The following is a 14,488-nucleotide window of genomic DNA, read 5'->3' as shown; positions in this document are numbered from 1 at the left end:
AAGGAAGGAATCCTTCCAAACGCATCCTGAAAAGCCAGCATTACCTGCTACCAAACCTGATAAGGATACAAAGAAAAGAGAGAGAGAGAGACCAATGTTCCTGGCAAACACTGATGAAAAGTTCTCAATAAAATACTCTCAGGTCAAATTCAACAGCACATTTAAAAATCACACACACCACAACCAAGTCAGTTCTGCTCAGGGAGGAAGGATGATTCAGCATATGCCAATCAAGAAGAGGAATACAGAGCCAGAGCTGGGGCCTTGGCAGAGCACTGGCCTCGCGTGTGTCAGGCACTGGGTTTGATCCTCAGCACCACATAGAAACAAATAAATGAAACAGTTATTAAAAAAAAAAAGAAATGTAATACAGCACATAAAGAGAATTGAGATAAAATCTCACAATCATCTCTACGTGTGTGTGTGTGTGTGAGATGCTGGGGCTTGAATCCAGGGCTTCATGCGTGTGAGGAAATCACTCTGCCACTGAGGCATCCCAGCCCCTTGCAACCATCTCTGTGGATAAAATTTCTCAAACCTTTGTGAGAAAATCCCTGACAATCAGGGAGAGAAGGACCACACCTCAGCACAATAAAGGCCGTATCTGACAAACCCACAGCCAGAACCACACTAATTGCGGAAGAACTGAAGGCATTTCCTTGAGATCAGGGTCAAGACAAGGGTTCCACTCTCCCGACTCCATTCAATGTAGTGCTAGGAATTCTAGGCATAGCAATTAGGCATGAGAAAGAAAGAGAAGGTATATAAATAGGAAAGGAGGAAAACAAATGATCCCTGTTTGCTGGCGATGGGATTCTATACATAGAAAACCCATAAGGCTTCCCCAAATCACTTTGTGAATGGATGAATTCAGTAAGTAGCAGGATACAAATCCAACATGCAAAAATATAGTGTTTCTATATACCAATAATGAACTCACTAAGAAAGAAATCAGGAAAAAAGTCCCATTCACAACACACACACACACACACACACACACACACACACACACACAGCTCAAGACCTCTACCGTGAAATTCACAAAACACTGAAAAAGGTAATAAAGAAGATATTAGAAGGTGGGAAGACCTCCTGCATTCATGGATTGGGAGAATTGCTATTGTTAAACATTGTCAAAATGGTCATTTGTTGATGTTTGGAGACGAGGGGTCCTGCTGAGAGTGAGGACGATGATGTCTACCCCAGTCCAGACATTGGAGACCGGGCTCTGAAGGCACAGATCTAGTTTTACTTAGGATTGTACAAGACATTTATAGGCACATTATCCAATCAGGTTAACACGCTTGTTAGAACATCAACAGAACCAACCTATAGGTAAGCTATACGTCGAACTAAAATAAACAAACCAGTGTGCCTAAGTGATTCTGCCCAGCATCAAGTCTGAGACAAAGGACTTGGGGGACAGTAAGCTCCAGCACACAGCATGAGGTGAGGCAGTGCAGGCAAGCTCACATCACAGCTTGCTGGGATGCTTGAAGAGCGAGGCCTTCCCTCAGCTCACAGCTCAGCCTCAGCAAGTGCAAAGGCCTTTAGTCCATGACGAGTCTTTACCATTACCTCATTTTCTCTGTCCAGACTGTTTGGCTTATTTAGACCATGGTGTCAGCAACTGCTGTGCCTGCCCTGAGTGACTCCATGGTGTAGAACAGCAGCTCTCAGGCTGTGCCTGCCCTGAGTGACTCCATGGTGTAGAACAGTAGCTCTCAGGTTGTGCCTGCCCTGAGTGACTCCATGGTGTAGAATAGCAGCTCTCAGGCTGTGCCTGCCCTAGTGACTCCATGGTGTAGAACAGCAGCTCTCAGGCTGTGCCTGCCCTGAGTGACTCCATGGTGTAGAACAGCAGCTCTCAGGCTGTGCCTGCCCTGAGTGACTCCATGGTGTAGAATAGCAGCTCTCAGGCTGTGCCTGCCCTAGTGACTCCATGGTGTGTAGAACAGCAGCTCTCAGGCTGTGCCTGCCCTGAGTGACTCCATGGTGTAGAATAGCAGCTCTCAGGCTGCGGCTGCCCTGAGTGACTCCATGGTGTAGAACAGCAGCTCTCAGGCTGTGCCTGCCCTAGTGACTCCATGGTGTGTAGAACAGCAGCTCTCAGGCTGTGCCTGCCCTGAGTGACTCCATGGTGTAGAATAGCAGCTCTCAGGCTGCGGCTGCCCTGAGTGACTCCATGGTGTGTAGAACAGCAGCTCTCAGGCTGTGCCTGCCCTGAGTGACTCCATGGTGTAGAACAGCAGCTCTCAGGCTGTGCCTGCCCTGAGTGACTCCATGGTGTAGAACAGCAGCTCTCAGGCTGTGCCTGCCCTGAGTGACTCCATGGTGTAGAACAGCAGCTCTCAGGCTGCGGCTGCCCTGAGTGACTCCATGTTGTAGAATAGCAGCTTTCAGGCTACACCTGCCCTGAGTGACTCCATGGTGTACAGAACAGCAATTCTCAGGCTGTGCTGTCCTGAGTGACTCCATGGTGTAGAACAGCAGCTCTCAGGCTGTGTCTGCCCTGAGTGACTCCATTTTGTAGAAACATAGCTGGCCATGAACTACTCTATGTTGAGTACCAGAGTCAAGGTATAATGACTCTGTACTTTGTACATGTAAACAACCACCATCTGCCCAGCAAAACCATAAGGCACAAAGTGATAAATAACTCACACATGCCAACTTATCAAACTAAACCAGGTGCCCCTGGACATGTGGCCATCCCAGGTCATATCAGGAATACCAGCCTCTAGAACTTATCAACCTCATCAGATGCAGTCCCCTCACCTAAGACCCATAAAAGAAGGAACCCCCAGGACTGGACACTGTGGCACCCTGACCCCAACACCTGGCCACTGGTCATGAGCCTTGCTCGGGAAAATCGCCACAGCAGAGGACCTCCAATGTCCTCCGTACCAGGCTTGACTCTCCTGCTCATGCACTGCCCACTCCAAATGGACAATCTTAAACTGACGCTGCCCTCCGTGAGGACCCTCTGCCTGGACAGCTCTGCAGAACTGGTCAGTGAACTGCCTACCGTGGCTCCTTGACTCTCTGCCTTCACGCCTCTGTCTGTGCTCCTGGCTCTGCATCCTGTGACCCTTTCTTCTCTCTCCTAGTCTCTGCCTTTTCCCTCATGTGTGGGATCACGTGTGACTTGGGAGGTGGAGAGGCCGTGATGGAAGGACTGTGTTGTCCTGCTCCCAAGCCTCAGGTGAGCACCAGGTGAACTGGCACGCTGAACAAGGGGCGGCCTGTGAAAGGACCGTTTCCTGTGAACTCTCACACTGCGGAAAGACACAACCACGTTCGGTCTGTGCTGACAGCACAGCCGCTCACAACAGTGGGGTTTGGGGCTTGGAGCTGCTGAGTGGCTGGTCCTTCCAGAAGCAAGTCTGGAGATAAAGCCTCTCTCTGTTGCAGGTCATCCAGTTGCAGTGCTCCCAGGGAGCCCCAAGGTGAGGTGGGAGTGGAGCAGGGCCTTGGACTCTGAAGGATGTGCAAGGAGGGCATTACCCGGGGTCACTGGGAAGACAGTGCAGGGAAGGAGCCGGGCCGCGGATCCGAAAACGCCCAGCCCCTGGGGCTCAGGCTGCCAGTGCTGACTCTCCAGAGAGGAAGACCCGGTGCTCCGCTCGCCAGGTGGGGAGCCCAGGGCGTCACATGCGCATCTCTTCAGTCTGCTTTTTCAGACCCTCAAGTTGTCTGAAGATCTCATGCACTTCTTATAACATGAAAGACTTTCTCCCCTTAGAACAAATGGGATGTGCCGGCTATTGGCACGGCGCCAGGGCTTCCGTGCTGGGATTCAGCATGTGATCTGAGAGATTCTCAAGGGTGGTGACTCGGGCCGGGAGGATGCGATTTGAAAGAGCTGTACTCAAGGCTCTCAGTTTGATGTAGGCCCAAGAAAGCCACGCAGGCAGAGGAGGAGTTCCACAAGCACGTAGGAGAGCAGCAGGCGCCCGTGGCCTGAAGTCTGCTGAACTCACGGCGAGTGCCCACACTGGGAGCAGCTGCCTCGGTCGAGAATCCTCAGAGGAAACAACAGCATGTGAGATCGCCCTGCATGAATGCAAAAGCGCGTGGCCACGAAGCCTTGCTTAGAAACGACAAACACAAAGAAACCAATAAAAAGTAGTGAGCAAGCTTTATAACTAACAAAGTAGTCATGATTTTATCAAGAGGGTAAAATGTGCATGCGTTCAAATTAGAGCTAAGCTTGATTCCAAGGCATTTAGGTAGTATTTTCTGCAGATGGGAAAAGCATCTCTAGATAATAGAAAAACACACAGAAAATGAAGGAAAAGTGTATAGGAAGAACAGGAAGAGCTAAAGAAAATTAATGATACATCTGAAATTCAGCCAGAATTATCTGTAACTCTATGCTACTCAAACGTGTAAGAACTGGCCAATGGGCCTGCACCCGGGAACAAAGGTTTTGCAAGGACTTTGGTAATCAGGGGTGAGATTGATAACCACAATGAAAGTCATGGCTTTAGTAATAAAGGGATCAATGACACAGACAAATATATTTACAGATCATTGCCTCAACTTGAGGCCTGCAAAGGCTCAGATGTATCACTGCTTTCAAATTTATTTATAGATCAATGTCCTAATGTGATAAACAGTTGACTTGTAAACTAAAAATACTGAAGAGCACAACACGTAACTACAGCTTTTTTTCCTTCTCCTTACTGTGCACCAATGTCAGCACAGGCCGCTGGTCTGGGGACAACTCCTTATTCATCTGATGAATGGGATGAGCTGTGTCAGAGATGAGCTACCCCACAGCCAACTCCTAATAAACAACAGGCTTCAGGCCTCGGGGACAAGTTCAGCTAAGACACCAAAGTTTCACTGGAGCCCCGTCCACAAAAGCCTCCTTCCCCAGGCCTAACGTGAGCACTCTGCTGCAGTCTACTGCTGGCCGGGCTCCGTGGAGGGGAAAGCGCAACCTCCCAGTTCTTGGCGTAGCCATTCCACAGGTAATTAACACACTAGGAGGAAAAGGTGAATCCGACTCTTAGTCCATCCAGGTGTGAGCTGCCTGGGGTGCTCTAGGAGTCAGCCGGGCCTCCCTCCACCTGTCCATCCAGGTGTTCACGAGCCTGCTGGGTGAGGAGGGGAGGCCCTGGGCTAGAAAGCCCCCGGCTGTGGCAGGTGAGTTAGAATCTGAGCCCCTCTGGCAGACTCCAAGTCAGGTATGGGCGACAGGTGAGCACAGAGAATCCCAGCAAAGAAGCCCTCCCAGTAGGCACTTCTCAGGTGTCAGGGCAGAAGCAGGGGACACCACCACTGGCAAAATAAAAGATGGTCAGGCAGCAGGCGCCAGGGTTCCTACCAGCTGGGAGGCCAGGCCACACCAGTCCTCCCAAACACAGGCCACGGGAGAAATGGGCTCCAAGGCTGAGTGTGGATGGTCCTGCGTGCCAGCTGGAGTGGCCCTAGGTTCTGCTGCCTTTGGACAGGTGGCCACATAAGATCTGAAGCAGGGCAAGGGAGGGAAGGCAGGTTTGAGAGCGCTGTGGAAGCCAGGGGCTTGGAGATGGCCGCGGGCAGGACCACGGTGAGCAGGCCCTGGAGCAGGCACTGCAGGAGTGCCCCCCGGGGTGGGCAGACCCTGTCCCAGGAGGGCCTGCGGACACACACATCCCTTGGGCAGGCAGGGCGGTGAGAGGTGGACACTGAAGAAGGGGTCTGCAGATGGCCCCTGGGTGCTCCCAGGGGCTGGCCTCTCACTTCCTGTGGGCAAAGAGGGGAACGCCTGAGGAGCCTGGGGTGACGGGGGCAGGCACTCGCTCCGCTGGGGTTACAGACCAGCACGATTTGGGGTCAGAAATTTGGCATTTGGATTGTGTAGAGGGAAATGAGGGATGGGGAGGGGTGGGGGAGGAAAGATAATAGAATGAGACAAGCGTCACTATCCACATACATGTATGATTACACAAACAGTGTGACTCTGCGTCACGTAAAACCAGAGAAATGAGGATTTTACCCCATTTGTGTACAATTAATCAAAAAATAAAAAATAATAAATAAAATAAAATAAAATTCTCTATCGTTGAAAAAAAAATAAATTTGGCATCATCTGTTAAGTTTAAAAAAACATTCATACAAGGCAGGCCCAGTAGTGCACACCTGTAATCCCAGCGGCTCCGGAGGCGAGGCAGGAGGATCGAGAGTTCAAAGCCAGCCTCAGCAAGAGCGAGGCACTAAGCAATTCAGTGGGACTCTGTCTTTAAATAAAATACAAAATAGGACTGAGGATGTGGCTCAGTGGTCACGTGCCCCGGAGTTCAATCCCTGGTTACCGCCCCTCCCACCCAAAAAAATGAACAACATTCAAACACTTTCCCGAAGCAACTTCCCTGGTGAAATCCTCGGGAATCATCGCGAACTCTGCAAGCATGCACCTGAGGGCATGCTGTGTGTGTGTGTGTGTTTAAAGGGAAACAATCAGTGTTGGACGTGAGCAGACCTGTCACACACAGTGAGCAGAGCGAGGGACCCTGAGCAGGCGGGCCCAGGGCCCAGGTGCACAGTGGGAGCTGGTGAGAAGCAGATCACCTGTGAGCCGGGAAAGGGGCTGGGCAACAGCACTGCCCGCCAGCTCCAGGCGGTGCTGCCCCTGCCTGGTGACCGGGGTCCAAGCACGCAGGACCCAGACAAGCAACATGGGACACACCCAAGCTACACATGAAGCGCAAACAGGAAAAAGCAAAACTACACACAAACTCTCTCCTGGTTAAAAATCATAATGCAAGTTAATGAATGTGTTAAATCCCAAAAGGATATGCATTTCTGGAAGGAAGAATTTATGGTGGGCTTCCCTTCCTTAGGTTTTATAAACTAAATATTTCAGTTTGTGTGGTGTGTTTGAGTTCTTTTTGTAATCAGAAAAAAAGCAGTACTTTTTCTTTAAAATATCTCAAGTTTTTATTAAATATTTTTATTCGGTTTTAAGATCACAGTCAAAGTACTTTAGCATGTATACACACGACTTACATGTGCAGTTTTTAGAAATATCAAATTAAGGTATAAGATTTCAAAGAAAGGAATTATACAAAGGTGTATATTGACATTTATTACACATACATCTAAGAAAGCAATAACTCTGTTGTCCCATTACATGGAAATCATTTATTACATGGCACGTTAACACCAACTCTGAAGAGACCCAAGCCAATTTCTGAAAGCAAAAACATGAGCAATTGAGTCGTGATGAAACTGTCCCCAGACTTAAGACCTGATGGTCAAATGAAACTATGTTAATTTATGATGTCAGTAAGTAATTCAAACCTATGAGAAAAGTTCATAATCTGGTACATGGACTCAGGTGGTTTTCTTCTTTTTGACGAATTCCTGAGAGCAAGAGGCAACCTTTTTAAAATAAACCATCAATCGATGGATGCATCAGAACACCATCAAAAAAGTCTGTAAACCCGAGTTCAAAGTCACGCTCAAGGTGGTCTATCAGATTCTCCTAAGGGCTCATTCACACTGTCATGTCTAACGAACAGGCAGGCAGAGCCCCAGCCAGCCTTCCTCTCCAGCTGTGGACACACCCACCTCAGTCTGAGCCCGCAGCAGCCCCGGGGAGCCTGGGTGATCCCTCCAAGTGCCAATCCACCACGGCACACCCAGGGCTCACCCACACTCCACCCAAGATGGGCTCCAGGAGAACAGCACACACCTGGCCCGAGGGCCCCACCTGTGTCTTGCTCTCGTCCTCCTTGGCACTCTTGCTGCTCACAGCCCCCACACTTGCCATAGACCCTCGGTTGGACATGGGCCAGGGTGGTGCCGAGCTTGTCCTGCTGGACCCTTGGATGCACATGGACCTGGGTGGTGCGGAGGATGTCCTGCTGGACCCTCGGATGCACATGAGTCTCTGTGGTGCAGAGGATGTCCTGCTGGACCCTCGGTTGCACATGGGCCCGGGTGGTGTGGAGGATGTCCTGCTGGCACTCCTGGTCTCTCCAACCAGGCGGCAGTCTCCCGTTCTTTTAGGCAGGACCAGGGAAATAATGCTTGTCATTCTTCTCCGCACAACTGTCTGAAGTACTGAGAGAGGAGCTGCTGCCGGTCGGCTAGGCTGCCAAGGCTCCAAGGAGCACAGCCCAGATGAGCACCATAGGCCTCCCCTGCACGAGGTCTTGGGGCTGAGAGATACCCCGTGATTTGCACACACTTATCGCGTTCCCTCTGCCCGCAGAGAGAGACACGACAAACGTCTGAAGCTTTGGAAGTTTATTGTGCACAGTCTTCCTTTCTTTCCCTCTTTTCTATCCCTTTCTCTCTTTTCTTTCCCTCGCTCTCTTTCCCTCTGCTTAACTCTCGCCTGCTCCGGTCACTCCACTTCTCCCGCTCGGCTCACGCCTACTTCGGCCACTCCGCTTCTCCCACTCGGCTCTCGCCCTCGCTCGCACTCTTCTTCCTCCCTTCTACTCCTACTCTCAGCTTTTTTTCTACTCCCCCACCCATCAAGCTTATATACACTTCAACCAATCAGGGGAGAGCACACAAGGTAAACGCGCGGACAGCTGCAGGCATAGAATAGGTACACGAGGGGGGCATGCTCTAATCACATCGTTAACTAGCCAATCATTGGAATTCGCTGGTTGTTTACTGTATAGCTGGCCGCTTTTGGCTCAGCGCCAGGCGCCATCTTGACCGTGCCCAAGGCTGGGGGTCCCGGAAACCCCGACACACACTGACTCCCTCTAAGTCTGAGAAGTTCTGGCTTCAGAACAAAGCAAGTCGAAGGGCCACAGATGGTCTAGCTGCAGCCGGCCTGGCCTCAGAGAACACGAGCAGGTGGAGGATTTAAGCCTGGCAGCAGACTAGGAGCCACGAACATTTTCTGAGTGGGTACCAGGGGCCAGACCCAGATCTCAGCAGTTTGCATCAACAATGACCTCAATGCATTGGTTCCTGTCACCGTGGGGTAATGGCAGGTTATTGGCTCCTTGTCCTCAGTTCATGAGAAGTTACTAAAGGAGAAGAGGCCCCTGGGAGGCTGGGGGCGGTGTTCTTGCTCTGCACCCCCTTCCCAGCGGCACACTCACCCCCTGCAGCTCTGCGGAACAGGCCACAGCATAGTCAGGACAAGGAGGGACGCAGTGGCCCAGCAACAGAGTGGGTGCGTGTCTCTGGCAGCCCTCCTCCAGGGCCTGGGGCGGCCACAGCAGGAGACCCCCTCCCCAGATGCGCCCATGGGAATAGTGGGCTGGGGAAGGCTGGTGGGCAGGGGCCAGGGCTGCGGCCCTCCTGTGGAGATCACCACGGACACAGGCTTACACCATCAGCCTCTAAGAGCCTCGTTTCCAGGAGGCCCCCAGCCAGTTCAGTGGAAGTCTGGGAGTGCACCTGTCCCAGATGAAGACAGCAAAGAGGACAAGTGCCAGCAGGGGACACAGAGGAGAGGAGACCAGGAAGGCAGGCCACGCTCGGAGCCACTGCAGAGGGGGCGCTGCTCACATTCCAAGGTGAGGCATTGGGGGTTTGCTTCCTGGGCTTTTTGTTTCATATTGTATTGTAACGGCTCTGTGGCACGGGCACTATCGCCACCCATTTTACAGAGAGAGAAACCAGCGTGGCAGGGTCACATGGTGGCAAGTGTCCAAAGGAGTGGTAGAGCCCAGCCTGCTCTGAGAGTGGAGCTTTGCTGGATCATGTCCTGCCTGCAGCTCTTCCCTGGTCACCACAGAGCCGAGTTGTTGAGAGCGGTGACAGAGGATGGGAGATCAGTGACTGGGGGCCTCTCATGAGCTCATGGCTGTGGCATGCGCGGTGCCTGGGAATGTTCCAGTGCAAGGGCACAGGATGCTCAGCTGCTGTGGCAACGCCCTGCAAGAGGAGGCTGTGCGGGAGTCCTGTCAGCTCTGACCTTGACCTCAGACACAGCTCCCGGGAAGGAAGGAACTCTTATGCTAGAAACCACAATGTTGCACCGCTTCTCCGGTGTAGCAACTTTAACCATGGACTTTCCTGAGCGCTACACAGAGCTCCTAACATTGCACTTTGTAACTGTGGATTGCAACTGTGGAAAAGCTACATGGATGTCCTAGTTTCTGTAACTTTCCTGAAGACAAAGAATAATGGTTGCATAGTCTTTAACCTGATTGTGAGACCTATATAAATAGAGATTGCTGGCATAACTCTAGATCTGCATCTCCATCGGAGAGCAGAGCTCCACCTGATCCCAGCTTAATCTTCAAGATCTGTGTCTGTGGATCCTTATTTTTCAATCCCCCTTCACCCCTCGCCAGAACCCTGAGTTTGGCCTTGCTGGTCACACCGCAGCACTGAGTATTGCTGCCCTCCACATGCCACCTGTCACAGATTCCTGCCACTGGTCCTGGGCAGTCTGGGGGACCTCCCCCGATGCCCGGTCATCTGGGCAGTGCATTCTGGGAAGGTGCCAGGAGATTTGTTCCTACAGCCAGCCAGAGCCACACTTGGCTCCCACTCCGACATGAGGGCGAGAGGCTGGTGAGACCTGGAAGGGCACTGTGCAGGGCCAGGCAGGGCACAGGGTGGGGTAGGGGGGTGGGCAGGCCTGCAGACACAGGTGTGGTGGACCAGCCAGCTGAGGCGCCCCCAGCATTCCTGCAGAGCAGTGTCTTGAAGTGCCTCACAACCTAGGAACGTGCTGAGATTCCAGTCATGGACATCACCCTCCATGAACAGGAAACCTGGAAGGAGGGCACAGCACATTCTAGAAAGATTGCCGTGGAGACAGATCACGCATACACAATGAGTATATGAGGCAGTGCGTGCCTGACCTGTTAGATGCAGGGGTCACTGTGCCTCATTTCCACTCTCAAGGACAGGTGGGGCTCTTTTTTTTTTTTTTTTAAGTATTTTTTTAGTTGTCAATGGACCTTTATTTTACTTACTTCTATGCGGTGCTGAGGATGGAACCCAGTGCCTCACACGTGCTAGGCAAGCGCCTACCACTGAGCTACAACCCACCCCCAGGTGGGGCTCTTGACCCAGCAGAGCAGAACAGGGTCCGAGCAGGAGCAGGGCTGCAGGCACTCCAGGTGGACATCCAAAGAGAAGGAGCTGGGAGCCCAGGAGGAGCTGTACCCCAAACTTTGCATGGGGTGGCATCGAGGGGCAAGTGGGAAGCAAATTTACTTCTCCGGCACCTTGGAAACGTCCATTCCAGACCTCCTTCCCACCTCTGAACAGGCCACAGGTACCCTCGAGCCTCTCTACTCCTCAGCACCAGGAACGCCTTTTTCACAGTCCAGCTAGATGCAAATCACGATCTCCTCTCTCAACCCCTCAGACCCACGCCAGGTCGCGGACGCCACCCTCCCCACCGCCTGCCCGTTCTTTCCCGCCTGGGAGAGGGGTCTGGAGGTGCCTGAGGACCTCCCAGCCTCAGGCACAGTCCTGCAGCTGTCCTGTCACCTCATTTCACAGATGAAGGTGGACGCTGGTCTGGAAGAGTGAACCCTGTAACATGCCATCGTTAATTCCCAATTGTCCACAAATACCCCAGGGCTTTTCAAGGACAAAAGTTAATTCTAAAGTTTACTTTCTTGAGGAAGCAAGAATATAGAGGGAGATTATTAAAACGAAGAGCTTGCCAACAGGGAATGGTGACTTCCCTGACAGCAGGCTGTGGAGCTCCGTTCCCACACACGTCACACGGGAAGATGGGGAAAGAACAGGAGGCCAAAACGGCCTCACGTAAAAGCCAGCGGACTTTCAAAGGCTCTACTGGCACTGGGTAGTTATCAGTCAGACCTATGTCTTTCGGTACATCAAAGTTAAAAGACAAAGTCAAACAGTAAGCCTCTGTAAAATAAAATGAAACCATCAAGGACAAGAAGAAACAGAAGAGACTTTTTAACAAATCTTTGAGTGGGGAAGGTCCCTCAAAATACGACAAAACCTAGACATTACAAAAGACTGGTCATTTTGACTATGTTGAAAAAATGTGATGTTCTCCATGGCAAAAATGAAAATAAAGAAAAGTCGACTGGGAAAACAATGTTTGCAACATTTCATGAATAAGAGCTAATTTCCTCCATACACAAAGAACTACTGCAAGAAAAAGACTGTTGCACTCCACAAACAGGCAAAGAATGTGAACAGAAATTTCGAGAAAGAAATGGAAACAGCTCATAAATATATTTATTTATTTACTTATTTTAATTTTTTAAGTTGCAGATGGACACAATACCTTTATTTAATTCATTTATTTTTATGTGATGCTGAGGGTCAAACCTAGTGCCTCACACGTGCCAGGCAAGCGCTCTAACACTGAGCCCCAGTCCAAGCCCAGCTCATAAACATATTAAAGATGATTTACTCCACTTTTATTAAGAAATATGACCATTAACATTTAAAAAGAGATCAGTTGGGCACCGTGGTGAATGCCTGTAATCTCAGTCACTAGGAACCTGAGGCAGAGAACTGCAAGTTTGAGACCAGCCTCAGCAACTCCAAAGATCCCGTCTCAAAATACAATTTGAGAAAGGTCTGGGGGCTGGGAATGTATCTCAGTGGTAGAGCAACCCTGAGTTTAATCCCCAGCACCTTAAAAAAAAATCAATGAGGTCATTTTTCTTCCAACAGATTGGCAATGGACATTCACTGATACCTCCTCTGTGGATGACCCGTCATTGATATCTGTCAAACCTGCAAAATTTAGAAATCATGCTTCTCAAAATGTATCCCTCAAATTCTATTCTGACAAAGGTAAGTTGCTATATATTCTAAGATATTCATTGTCGCATCATTTTAAATATGGATATGTTGGAAATAATAACGAGCCAATCATGGTGGCACATGCCTGTAGTTCAAGACACTTGGAAGACTGAGACAGATGGATCACTATAGTCTAGGAGTTCAAGACCAGCCTGGAAGGGAGAGAAGAAGGGGAGGGAGGGAGGAGGGAAGGAAGGAAGGGAGGGAGGAAAAAAGGAAGGGAGGGAGGGAGGAGGAAGGAGGAAAGGAGGGAAGGAAGGAAGGGAGGGAGGAGGGAGGAGGGAAGGAGGGAAGGAGGGAAGGGAGGGAGAGAGGAAGGGAGGGAGGGAGGAAGGAAGGAAGGGAGGAAGGGAGGGAGGAGGGAGGAGGGAAGGAGGGAAGGGAGGGAGAGAGGAAGGGAGGGAGGGAGGGAGGGAGGGAGGAAGGAAGGAAGGGAAGGAGGGAAGGGAGGGAGAGAGGAAGGGAGGGAGGGAGGAAGGAAGGAAGGAAGGGAGGAAGGGAGGGAGGGAAAAGACTTTGCTGTAAATAAAATCAGCCACGAACGGTTTTCTCATCACCTACTTTCTGAGCACCTGCTAAGTGTCAGGCACTCTCCCACCCAGAGACAGACCACAGGACAAGAAGCCCATGCTCCGGCGAGGCCCTGGTGTCACGGAGCAGACGCCAGCACAGCAGGCCCAGGAGGTGGTACCAGCCACAGGAGAGATGTTGGAGCAAGCCTAAATGGGGTAGTCAGGTAGCTCAGAGAGGACACTGAGCAACTGGGAGGGAAACCCAGGCAGCTGGGAGGAGCCCACGGCAGACAGGGTCAGGGCGAGCAAGCTAAGGGATGGGGCAGATCCAGCGGCAGCCTGGGCCCCGCCAGAGCCCTGACCGCTACGGTAGAGAGTGGTGGTGCCAAGTGATGCTGTTCTGTATTTTAACAGCGTCACTGTGGCTGCAGTGCTAAGACCAAATGGGGAGGGGCGAAGCAGGGAGGCCAGAGCCTTGCAGTGACGGGAGAGATGGCAGTGGCCGAGGAGTCTCTGGTCACCTCAATGCTGGCGGGGGTCTCCGAGGCACACTGGAAAATGAAACAAAGCAACAAGGCAGAGCGGCCATCAGCGAGCCAGCATCAGGGAAGGCAGGCCACGCGCCATGGAGTCCAGTCCCAGGCAACTCACGGGCACACACTGCTGCATCCTAGAGGAGAACCGGGTGCCCGGCAGCAGGAACAGGAGGGGGAGTGACTCTCATTTACATCTTTTTGCACCTCTTACAGTTTCACTCTGTGAAAGAGTGCATTGTCTAGTGACAGTTAACTTACATGATTTATTTTTAAAGTATTTTGGATATTTGAAGGAGGAAAATATTTGCACATAGGAGAGACAAAGGATTGTTCAAAATTCTTCACTTGTAAAAATTCCTAAAATTTTGACGAATGGCAAAGGTCATAAACCAAAGAGGAAACATGAATTGTCAAGGTACATATGAAACAACACTCTCAAGAGGAATTAAAATAATGAGATACCAGTTTGAGACAAAACTGTTTTAAAATACCAGACTGATTCTGAGGTTGTACAGCCACCTTGGGAGGAAACACACCTGTGGGGCTAGAAACCCAAGGCAGCAATCCCACTTCCCCAGGTAGATGGCCAGACCAGGGTGCTCTGTGAAGCAGTTTGTTATTAAGAAACACTGGAGCCAGACAATCCCAGCGTCTTGGGCAGAAGAATCCTGAGTTCAAAGCCAGACTCAGCAACTTAGTGAAATCCTGAGCAACTTG

This window comes from Sciurus carolinensis, chromosome 8 (genome assembly GCF_902686445.1).
Source record: "Sciurus carolinensis chromosome 8, mSciCar1.2, whole genome shotgun sequence".
NCBI lineage: Eukaryota > Metazoa > Chordata > Mammalia > Rodentia > Sciuridae > Sciurus > Sciurus carolinensis.
Note: the sequence above shows the minus strand (reverse complement) of the source record.